This window comes from Oreochromis aureus, linkage group 12 (assembly GCF_013358895.1).
Source record: "Oreochromis aureus strain Israel breed Guangdong linkage group 12, ZZ_aureus, whole genome shotgun sequence".
Taxonomy (NCBI): Eukaryota; Metazoa; Chordata; class Actinopteri; order Cichliformes; family Cichlidae; genus Oreochromis; species Oreochromis aureus.
Window position 1 is genome coordinate 17,181,622 of NC_052953.1, and position 10,688 is coordinate 17,192,309.

The following is a 10,688-nucleotide window of genomic DNA, read 5'->3' on the forward strand; positions in this document are numbered from 1 at the left end:
TTTCTGAAGAAAGGAACATTATCACCAGTGTAAAGCTTATATAAACCAATTTAAAGGCCTAGGTGGATTGGGAACAAGGTATTGTGTGATTTCAATTTGAATTCACGACCACACGCGGTGACATTCAGTTGATTTAATGGGGATGGAGTCTTTAAATGTTGTCTTCTGTCAGTAAGATTTTAATATATGGCATCAACTTCCCATTAATGCTCACTTTATATGTTTTCATGTGACTATGCTGGAGGGTATATGTCACTAAACATCTGGGTGAATGTTTTTGTTATGAAAACAGCCTGGGGCCAAGATTTGTGTGTTTACAAGAGCTCATTTTATGTTGTTTATCTGTTTGGTAGAACTTCCTAAAGGAAAAGCTTGATGAGAGGAAAAGCAAATTTGAGCAAAAAAGCAAACAAAAAAACCCAAACATCTAATGCTTAAACATTTATGAAAGCATTTGCATGCTCATCTTTGTTACATCAGTGATCTGTCGAGTGCTAACACATATAGGCTGTTTTTCTCTGACGCTGAGTGTTGTAGGATAGCAATTTATTACTCATCCTTCTCGCTCCGTACCCGGCCCTGCCGATCATTCTGTATAAAATCAACCAAATCAAACAATCTGGATGTCTGAGTATGAGCCAAGTGGATAAGGACGCTGCACTTAACACAAGTGCTACAGCAGCTCCATGCTCCTCTCTAGTCTTTAGTGAAGCGAGTTTAGGGGCACGCCATCGTATGCTAAAAGAAAATTGCCACAAGCCGAACAAAGATGGCATCCATTAATCCTGTGACCCTTCTGGAAGATTTAAAGATTTCCTCAGGAAGTAAAGTTGTATGATGAGTGTGATACCGGTGCTGCTTTTCCATCTCACAGCCATTAGCTACAATCGTGAATGTTAAAAAAATATATACTATATCAAAAACAGTCTATATTAGAAAACTGTTTGACACAGAAGGAGTCATGGCTAGAAGATGGGCCTGAATCAAAATGCCGAAACCTACGACATAACCTGCCGTACACTTCCTGAGAACATGTAACCACACGTTGGCTCGATGCAGGCAGAAGCTATTGTGATTAGTCATCCTCCTGTGTATTTCTGGCTACCTTTTTACCACAGTTTTTTAATTTATCAGTGAAAGAATAGTAATCATTGCCTATCATAAGGAAATTATGAGCAAATTCCTGGTGGGAAATTTCTGAAACTACCAGAGTGGATGTGAATGTACAAAGAAACGCAAAAACGTCGTCCTGTTACGTAGGTTATATCGTAAGCTCTGTAACCCTTCCCCACAGAAGAACCAGGCCTTCTCTCGTTGACAGGAAAGCTGTGAAGACTAATATTGCTTAAGTTTCTTCCTTCTGACTAAATACTACAGACAAAAGCAGTGCAGCTAATAGGAGGGCACATTTATACAATATTAAGGCTACAAGTTGAAATTGTTGGGGTTCCCTTTAAGATCAGAAGACTGGCAAACCTTTAATCCACAAAACTCCAATTTAAACATCCATCTCTGTGAGTTTGTTTGTGGAAATATTCCTATGTAGTCAGTTTTCACTGATTAGCGAAACATCCAGCAGTGTGCAAACCATTTAAATGACATCAGAACCAGAACCAGGTGACGGCTGCAGTTTTGTTGTTCTGAAAGGCCTTTTTTTATGACTCTGAATAAAGGCAGTTAGTGTGCATCTCTAATTTCCCTGGGAGAGACAGCAAGACGGGCTGTGATTCAGAGCTCGGAGAGGAGATAATTACTGTTTCCTCATCACCTCTCTTCCTCTCTCGTCTCCACCCCCTCCATCTCCCTCCATTTTTTTTTGCTGCTCTTCTTATCCAGCTGAGTGATTACCCCTCATTAAAAATCAGAATAAAACATTGTTAGCGCAGATCGTTAGGGCGCTCACTCCCGCCTTTCTCTCACCCACTACTCTGTCGTTAGCACTCAGCTCTGGCACTAAACGAGCGGCCTTTGAGGAATGTTATTCTAATTCCAATTAGCTCTTCGGGCTTGGAAGGGAGCCAAGTCCCTGAGAAAAACACTAAAGCTACGGGCACGCGCGCACCAATGAGAAGCAAATAAGGGTCTACACACAGAAGAACAAGCAGACACACACACACACACACACACTTGCTTGCATGCATAAATACATTGAAGTGGTGTGCACGATCATTTTCTAGAGACCAAACACATACACAGACATTCAAGTGACAACACACTGAATACTCTGAGAACAGCAGTGGCTAATGGCTTTGGCAGCACTCTCACTGGGACCTGAAGAGCAATTAGGCTCCAAACTACACATTGTAAATCCCCTCTGATTACTGTGCATGTGTATATCTGTGTGTGTGTGTGTTAAGCGCTGTTTATCTGCCACCAATTACCTCGGCCTGCCACAAGAGATGCACACTGGATAAATGGAATCTATAAACATACACCAACACACACACAGATGGGTTCATGCATTCAGGTAAATGTGCACAGTCACACACACTCACACATACAAATACACACTCGGAGTAGCTGTCTTATCAGTTTATGTTGGTGTAACTGGAGGATTTAGTCACATGACCTGCAAGACAGGAGCAGCCAGGCGCCAAAACTAATTTCCACCTTCAAAGACTCCCTTATCTCCTCAGACACCACATGTGTATGTATGTGTGCTTGCCTGCAAGTGTGTGTGACAGTGTGTGTGTGTGTGTATGTGCTGCTGATGATCTGATGTCCTCTGACAGAAAGACTCGCAGCAAATCGTGTATCACTGTCTCATCTGCATCAACCAGACACACACACACACACACATAGAAAGAAAGCAAGCAAGATAGAAAGAGACAGACGGATAGATGGGCAGATCAAGAGAAAGGACACACACACACACATGCATAGCAGAGGACGGGGGAACAGCACGAGTGAGGGAAAGGCACATAGGGCAAGTGAAAGATGTGAAGCGTGGACAGAGATGGAAGGAGAGATGATTTAAAGAGGGATGGAGACAAAGCTGCATCTGATTCACTGTCAACAGACAGAAAAAAACAACTTCTGCCATCTCGGAGCCAAAGTTGGCCGAATACAGTGACAGAAACAAACAAAAAAACAAGTCTGTATCTCAGCAGCTCGTGTTTCACCGGGCCATCTGAGGTAGCGCTGCTTATCTGACCTGTGAAGGTAAATATCAAAGGCGAGCCCAGGCCCGAAAACAACCAGCTGGAAAACAGCACACCTGGAGGTACGAGGTTTTCCGGCGACAGAGGCGGTGGTGTGTTGTATATTTCATGGTGCTCTTTTTGAAGTTGTCCCTACATTTTCCACCGGCTCTTCAAAGGTCAGACTGCTACTGCGTTTCATCATCCCGCCCTCGCCCCCACACACCATGACTTTCTCCAGCTCCTCTCACTGATGTTTCACTCATGCTGGACTCTCCCTGTTCACCCTGTTTTTCTTTTGTGTGTGTGTGTGTCTGCGTTTCTCTCCCAGCAGCGAGTGCTGAAATCATAATCAGAATGAAATCAAATCATTTTGAAAAAGAAATATGTGGTCAAGTGGAAGAACATGAGACTTTCTGACCTATATGATGAAAACACAAATCAAAACAGAGAGCAGAGTGGCTCTTTTGTTATAGAGTGCTCATGTTACATGCTTGACATGTGTATCAAGTGGCCCTACTCTGTGTTCTGTATACAGATGCTCATGTTAACACTGGATTCATTGTAGGCTGTAACGGCCTAGCAGGAGTGATTTTCTTTAAAATAGCTGCGTATTGTAATATAATAATGAATGAGTTAATTAATTATCAGGTAAGTCAGAGCGGCAACTGTATCATTAGCTATAATTGCCCCGTTAATGATGTACGCAAAGCCAGACAAGGGCTGATTGTGTGCTCGTACTGCATTTGTGTGCCGGATATTCTTTATGTGGGCGTGTGTGACCTATTTCTTCATGTGTGTCCTTGTGTGCGTCTGCATTGCTGCGTGCGATTTGTTGTCCACATCATATCCATTAGCATCCTCCTGACCTGGAGCCTTTCCAGCCAATCAGGTTTGAGTGTGCTGTCAGCAGGTGTCGTCAGCTCGCTGTGAGATTTATCAAAGTGACGGGGCGCACCGCACAGCACGACAGCAGCATTTATCTCTCTTTCTCTCTCTTCCTTTCTATTCTCTCTCACTCAGCACCACACAAACACACACCCACAAACACACAAACACACGAGAATCACGTCAGCGTCACTTTATTTACTGCAGAGGCAACGGATGCTCATGTTGAAGAAGAGAAACACCGACTACTGCCAGCTCAGTCTCATGATGATTTGTGAAGAAATAACAAAATATGATAGTGTCACTTCATGACTTTGATTTTATTTAAATATAAAATAGATTTTCTGCCTGGATCAAATATTTTTGAATACAGCCCCCTGACTGAAGTCATAAGCCAAGCAACCTAAACAGTGGATCTTTCAAAAATGTGATAAACACAGGATTTAAACGCCAACCACAATCATTTTCTACTATACATTGAATGTAAAAATATGTGTACTGCATAGGATTCAAACAACAATCTTTTAAGTGAAGGTCCTGCAACTTCACCTTCACCTTCTATAACCATGTACAACCAACTACACCTTCTCTGCTGTTTAATGTGAACTTTATTGCTGATTCAGTGTGGAAGGTGTCAATACAAGAAACGGTACATGCAACAACTGCTGAAGCTCTTGGCAAGAAACGACTAGAGGGGATGATTAAATGCACGGTAGCATTTATTTTTAGCCTAGTGCAGGCTAAAAACAAGAAGAAAAATAGCTTTTTCTTGGGCCACCCTGCGTGAAAAAGATGTATGTCGCCACTGTGATGTCACCCACTGGTTGTGAACTTGAGACTTTTGGAGACTTTTAGAGAATCCAGCTTTACCCTCTGGCCACAGACACCTGCTGATGCCATAGCCTTGAATTTCAGGTTTCCAGCTAAACAGTTTTTTATAGTTTCTCTGGCAGATGCAGCAGAGTCATGCATGGAGTCATGCACTATAAAAATTATTTTGCTTTTAAAAAAGGGTGGAGAAATTAAATGTTTTTTTGTTTTTTTTAAATAAAGCTTTTGAAATATTCCACCTTTAACTTCTAAGCCAGGCTTATTGGAGTTGTAAGGTCTTATTTAGATCCAGACAGCAGGAGGCTTGACAGCCCAGTAGTCATTTTTGTTATACTTCTTTGAAGTCTGCTTGAAGCCCCGTGCTTGCTGCGCATGCATAGTAGGTGCATTGTAATATAAAGTCTCCACGGATGAGTCTGTAGGGTCATAAAAATTGGCAGGCACGCAGACATCAGCACAGACCCTCACTCTCACCGTCTGATGGAAAAAAATCTATGTTACTTGGACGTAAATTGACCCTAGTTGTGTGGCAAACTATACCAACTGTTCTCATAAAGGTTGCTCTAATTATCTATACTGAAAATACTAAATTTATATATATCATATATATATATATAATGCGTATCACTTTGTTTCAGTTAGGCTAACATGTAGCTTTAAATTTATCCGAATCTTACAAGATAGTTTATTTTACTCCAGACTGGGTTAAAAATGTAGAGAATTTGAGCCACACAGTGTAAATGCTTAGGTAATGCTTTCTACTAGCTGTCTGTTTAACTCAGTTTCATGCATTAAATTATGCAAGTACAACCTCCACCTGTGTCTTCCGCATGTAATTGGCTCCAAACGTTTTTTTTAATTTTAGCCTGACTTCCTGTGAAAAGTTCTCACATTGCAAGATTTAACCACCGGGACAATCACACTGATACCTAATACACAAACACACCATGCCACCCATGACCTTTGACCTTTAACTGTGCCACGACCCCATTATGATGATGTACAGCAAGCTCATCATCTCCATGGTAACATGAAGGAGTTGCACAGAGCAGCGCCGCAGGGGAGTGTGCACATGTGTGTGTGTGTTTTAGTGCATTCGTGTGTGTGGTGGAGCTCAATACACTTATTGATGGGAGGCAGTGCGCACAGACTGACACACACACTGACTTATACACTGACACACTAGGGCTCTCCATCTGTCTATGTAAATCAATCCTGACCTTTGCTGAACTCTGGCTGTGCAGTTTGACAGTTAATCACTTGATAAGTGTGCTGTGGTGTGTGTGTGTGTCTGTTTTATTATGTGTGTGTCTTTCTGTGTTTGTCTGAGCCTTTTCATTTTATTTGTTAGCACTAAGAAAAATATAGAAAGTTGTATACATTTTTATATATTAATTCTTAAATGTGATTTGAAAATAGTGTAATCCTATCCTTGTGTTTGCCTTCAGAAAAATAATAAAACAATGATTGCAGTCCAACACGTGTATGACAAAACCTACTAAAGAAAAATTATGCACCATTGCTAATGAAGCACTTTCCACTCAAAGCACTTTCTTACTACAAGCTCATTCATTCATGCATCCAAACACGAGCTGTGTCCTTTGCCTAAGAAGTTTAAATAAACATTCACACACTTAAACTCCAGTGAATGCATTGGGGGCAACTTGGGGTTCACTGTCTTGCCCAGGGATACTTCGACATGCAGACTGGAGGAGCCAGGGATCGAACCCCTGACCTTCTGATTGGTAGACAGCCTGCAGGCAAAACAGAAGTTTTAAAATCTTGGGGGGAAAGCTCAGAGAGAAAGAGAGAGAGAGAGTTCTCTGTGCACTTTTATTTATTTGCCAAGTAGCAAAAAGTTTTAATTGATCATCTTAGAAACATGTGCTCAGTTTTATAATCTCTAGACTTGTCATACATGATGTTTTTGGGCTTTGACAATTTGCTCTGTGCACAGCAGCTGGGGGTAGCGATCCATAAGCGCTAACACAATACAGTGTTTTATTCCTTTGGCTGCCTGTAGGACTGATTTTAATATTCAAATACTTTTTTTAATCACTGGAATCAAACAAAACCAGTCTGTCTATCTGTATTTTTTTTTTTTTTTACACGCACCCTTTGCCTCTGCACTCTCTGCAGGAATCAGCCTGTAGCCACTGCAGCTCCAGTCTGCAGTGGCTACAGGATCATAATACACACTTTTTAAAGTCTGGCTTTTATTTAACTCCATAATGCCAAATGTATCATATGTGATGTGGGATGGGCTTTTGTAGGTTTTTGAGACCTTTACATCAAAAGTGTGATTTTTTTTTCTGAAAAATTAATTGCACAATACATTTTTAAGCAATAAATGACACGGAAATACAGAATATAGCAAAAATAATCCAAACTGAACCTCATATTAATTTATATTTATTTGGTTTATTGTTTTATTTGTCAGAAGTGTCAATAAAATTTTTATGGCCTTTTTTTATGGTTTTACAGGGTTAAGTTGGCTGTTAAATTTATTATAAATTAGTACTTTGGTTAGATCTCAGATCTTTGGGTTTTCCTTTGCCATTTGAACTTTTAGCAGTTTTATTGTTGTAAATCTGATTTTGCCTTTTCAGGGAGTGCAGCTTTAATGCTCATTTGGGCTGCATCAATCCGCAAGAGGTGATACGTACATGAAGCTGTGTTCAGCTGACTAAACCATATGGCAGCTGGTCTAAACTAAGATAACACTGCTGTGAGAGCAGCATGTCGATATTGGTTTCTCTTGTGTGTGACGAGGTTGGTCAATATGCCCATATAGTTAAATGAGATCTCTGTATTGTTGTGTAGGTCATTATGTCAGTGGGTGCCTGCTTTGTGTTGAGCTCACATAGAGACGTCAGTGAACTGTCAGGGGATACTGGTGATGGAAGTAAATGAACATGATCTGTGTTTTATTCTTTGGCTCACAGACACCGTGTGGAATCTGAGTTTTAGCAGTTTTTAGAATTGCAGGGATTGCTGCCTCAGACAGAAGTACAGATCTGTTCTGGTCCCTGAGGAGGATTCGGTTTGTAACAGAGGGAGTCTGTGGACGTTGACTGCAATGACAGCTCATTGACAAGACATCAACAAAAAAGCTGTTCAGACATTGAAGAATACAGTCTGGCATCCCCACCGTTAGCCGGTCATATAATGTGACTCTATCAGCAAAGACATTTAAAAATGCTGTCTGCAGCTGAGCAATGCACCAGCTTTAATCCTGCCACAGTGCAGCCAAGTTGTCATACACACTGATATACAGTCACACACAAACATTCTCAGATTAACCTAATCAAGTTAATCTGATTAACACACATTATAAAATCTACTAATCCTGCTCGTCCTTCTACAGAGCTGAACGCTCACCAAGAGAGGCAGAAGTGCAGCATCTCCTCAGTTATTAGACAGGATCCACATTATCCACCAACAAAACTGTTTCCCTTCCATTCATTTACTGCTTTATGAAAATCATAGCGGTTGTGCATTCAGCACGCAGATGCATGGCCTGTCACTTAGGATAAGTGTTTGCTGGATTTATTGGACCCTTACAGCAGTTACTATATATATAAATATATATCACATTCATGCATAAATTAGTTAAAGCGTTCTTTTAGAAAACTGGACTGCAGCACTGATTCCAAGTCTTAGACATATTGACTTTAGTAGTCACCAACATAGCCCAGGTATGATGAGTCCACAGTCTCAGTTGTACAAACTAAAGTCATATTTCCTTCTCGGCAAACAGCATAAAAAGACCAAAAAGCTGCAGAGTTTTGAAATAATTCACAAATTAAGAGCTTAATTTGCATTAGAATAAACCTTTATTCTTCATCTTTAAAGAACAGTTAAAACAATTAATCTTTCACCCAAATAATAGTCTATATAAATTCTTGTAATTCTACAGTGTATTACAACATATTACACAATGCAATGAGCCAAGCTTGTATCATAGTAGGCTGCTGCCCTCTTGCCTGCAGATCTGGTACAGCACAGTGTTGTTGACTAGCAGCCTGCATTTACAGAAAAACACATGTAGTTATTATTGTGCAGAGAGAAACATGTGATTAAAAAATAAATGCAATAAAAATAGTAAACCCAATAGTTCCTGTTAATGATTTTCCACATATGTGCCTTTATTTTAACGCTAACACAGTATCTTCACACACAAATACACACAAACCCGCTGGCTGCACTAGACTGTGTAAGCACTTGTGTGTATCTGACATGGGTGTGGATTTGTACAGACTGTCTGCCTTCCCAGATGTCATAAGAGTGACCACTGGTTCCATTCTATGACCTTTGACCTTTCCAGATGGTGACAGTCCCTGCCTCGATCAGAGGACGCTCAAGGAACATTTTCTGTGTGTTGTGTGTGTGTGAGAGAGTGTGTAGTGTTCCTGAACTAGCAATTTCTCAAAAATTTCTCCCATTGATTAAAAATCTATTTAATCTTGAATTATTTATCTTTTGAAACTTTTTAAGGAGACGCTAAAGAGTTACCATTTTATCGTTCCTCCTTAGTGAATTTCAGTTTCATCAATTTGAAATCATCCATGACTTTTGCCGTGGTTCACTCTGCTGTTGTCACTTTTCTAAACCTGCTGACGGAGAGGAGAAAAGGAGAACCTGCTCTGTCTCCTTTATGGTAATATATTCATTACTGTCATTAACCTTTCGGCTACACGTTCTCCTTTATCTAATTATCCCCCTGCTACCGGTGAGCACTCACACACACTCGCACACTGCTCTCAGCTGCTTCTCCCCACACACCCCGTCCCCACCTCAACCACCCCACATGTTGTTTGACAAATGAATGGTCTCGCCTCATCAAGCACATGACAATGTACACAGATGGGAGGTGGAGACAGGGACCCGTGCCAGCTCTAAACACACACAGAGCGAAATCCTCGACATATGTTGCAGTTATTCAAACAGCCATGCTCACAGACACTTCCAGACGCTCGGGGAGTATGGCTAAACAGGAGGGTCTTTTTTTTTTTTTTTTGAGCAGCAACCAAGGAGAAAATATCTGATTTATTGATTTGTCTCCTCCTTTGTGCTGTTAATGGGGCTGCAGATTGCATGAGTATCAGCGAGGAAGATACAGACAGATGGACAGTCAAATCAAATATCACCAGACTCTTTTGTCTGATATTGTTCTGATACTTTTAGTGTCGCAGTAATACCTTAAATTTGATTTTATAATTTTTTGTTACCTATTTGTGACTTGTTGTATTTCCACTTCACTGTGTGTAGAATTTGATGTTGTACTTTTTGCTTACACAGTGGACTGTTTCATGTCTGGTTTATCTCTGTTATTGTTGGTTTCTTCCTGTTAAAAGGGAGTTTTTCCTTCTCACTGTTGCCAAATGCTCAAAGGGTTTTTCTCGATCATTGTAGGGTCTTTAGGTTAAAGTATAAAGCGCCACTGACTCTTATGTTAAAATATGCAACTTTATCCCACATAGCAAGCAGGTCTGGCCCAGATCTGGTATCAAGCCGGCACTGCTGGCTGACTTCTGGCATGATAAGACGTATGCCATCCAAATATGGGCCAGGCCTGGTATAGATGGCACTGTCTATGTGATGGCATGCCATATCTGGCTCGATTGTGGTTTGGTGTATGTGGCCCAGGCTCATAGAAAACAGGTCTGGCCCGGATCCGGCATCAAGCTGGCACTTCTGACTGACCGGTGTCATGGCAGGGTGTATGTCAACCAGATGTGGGCCAGGTCTGGCAATGATGGCACTGTTTATGTTCCTTTTTTCCTATTTTAGTTGGAAGACCCAAGTGCCATGTTGATGGACTATACT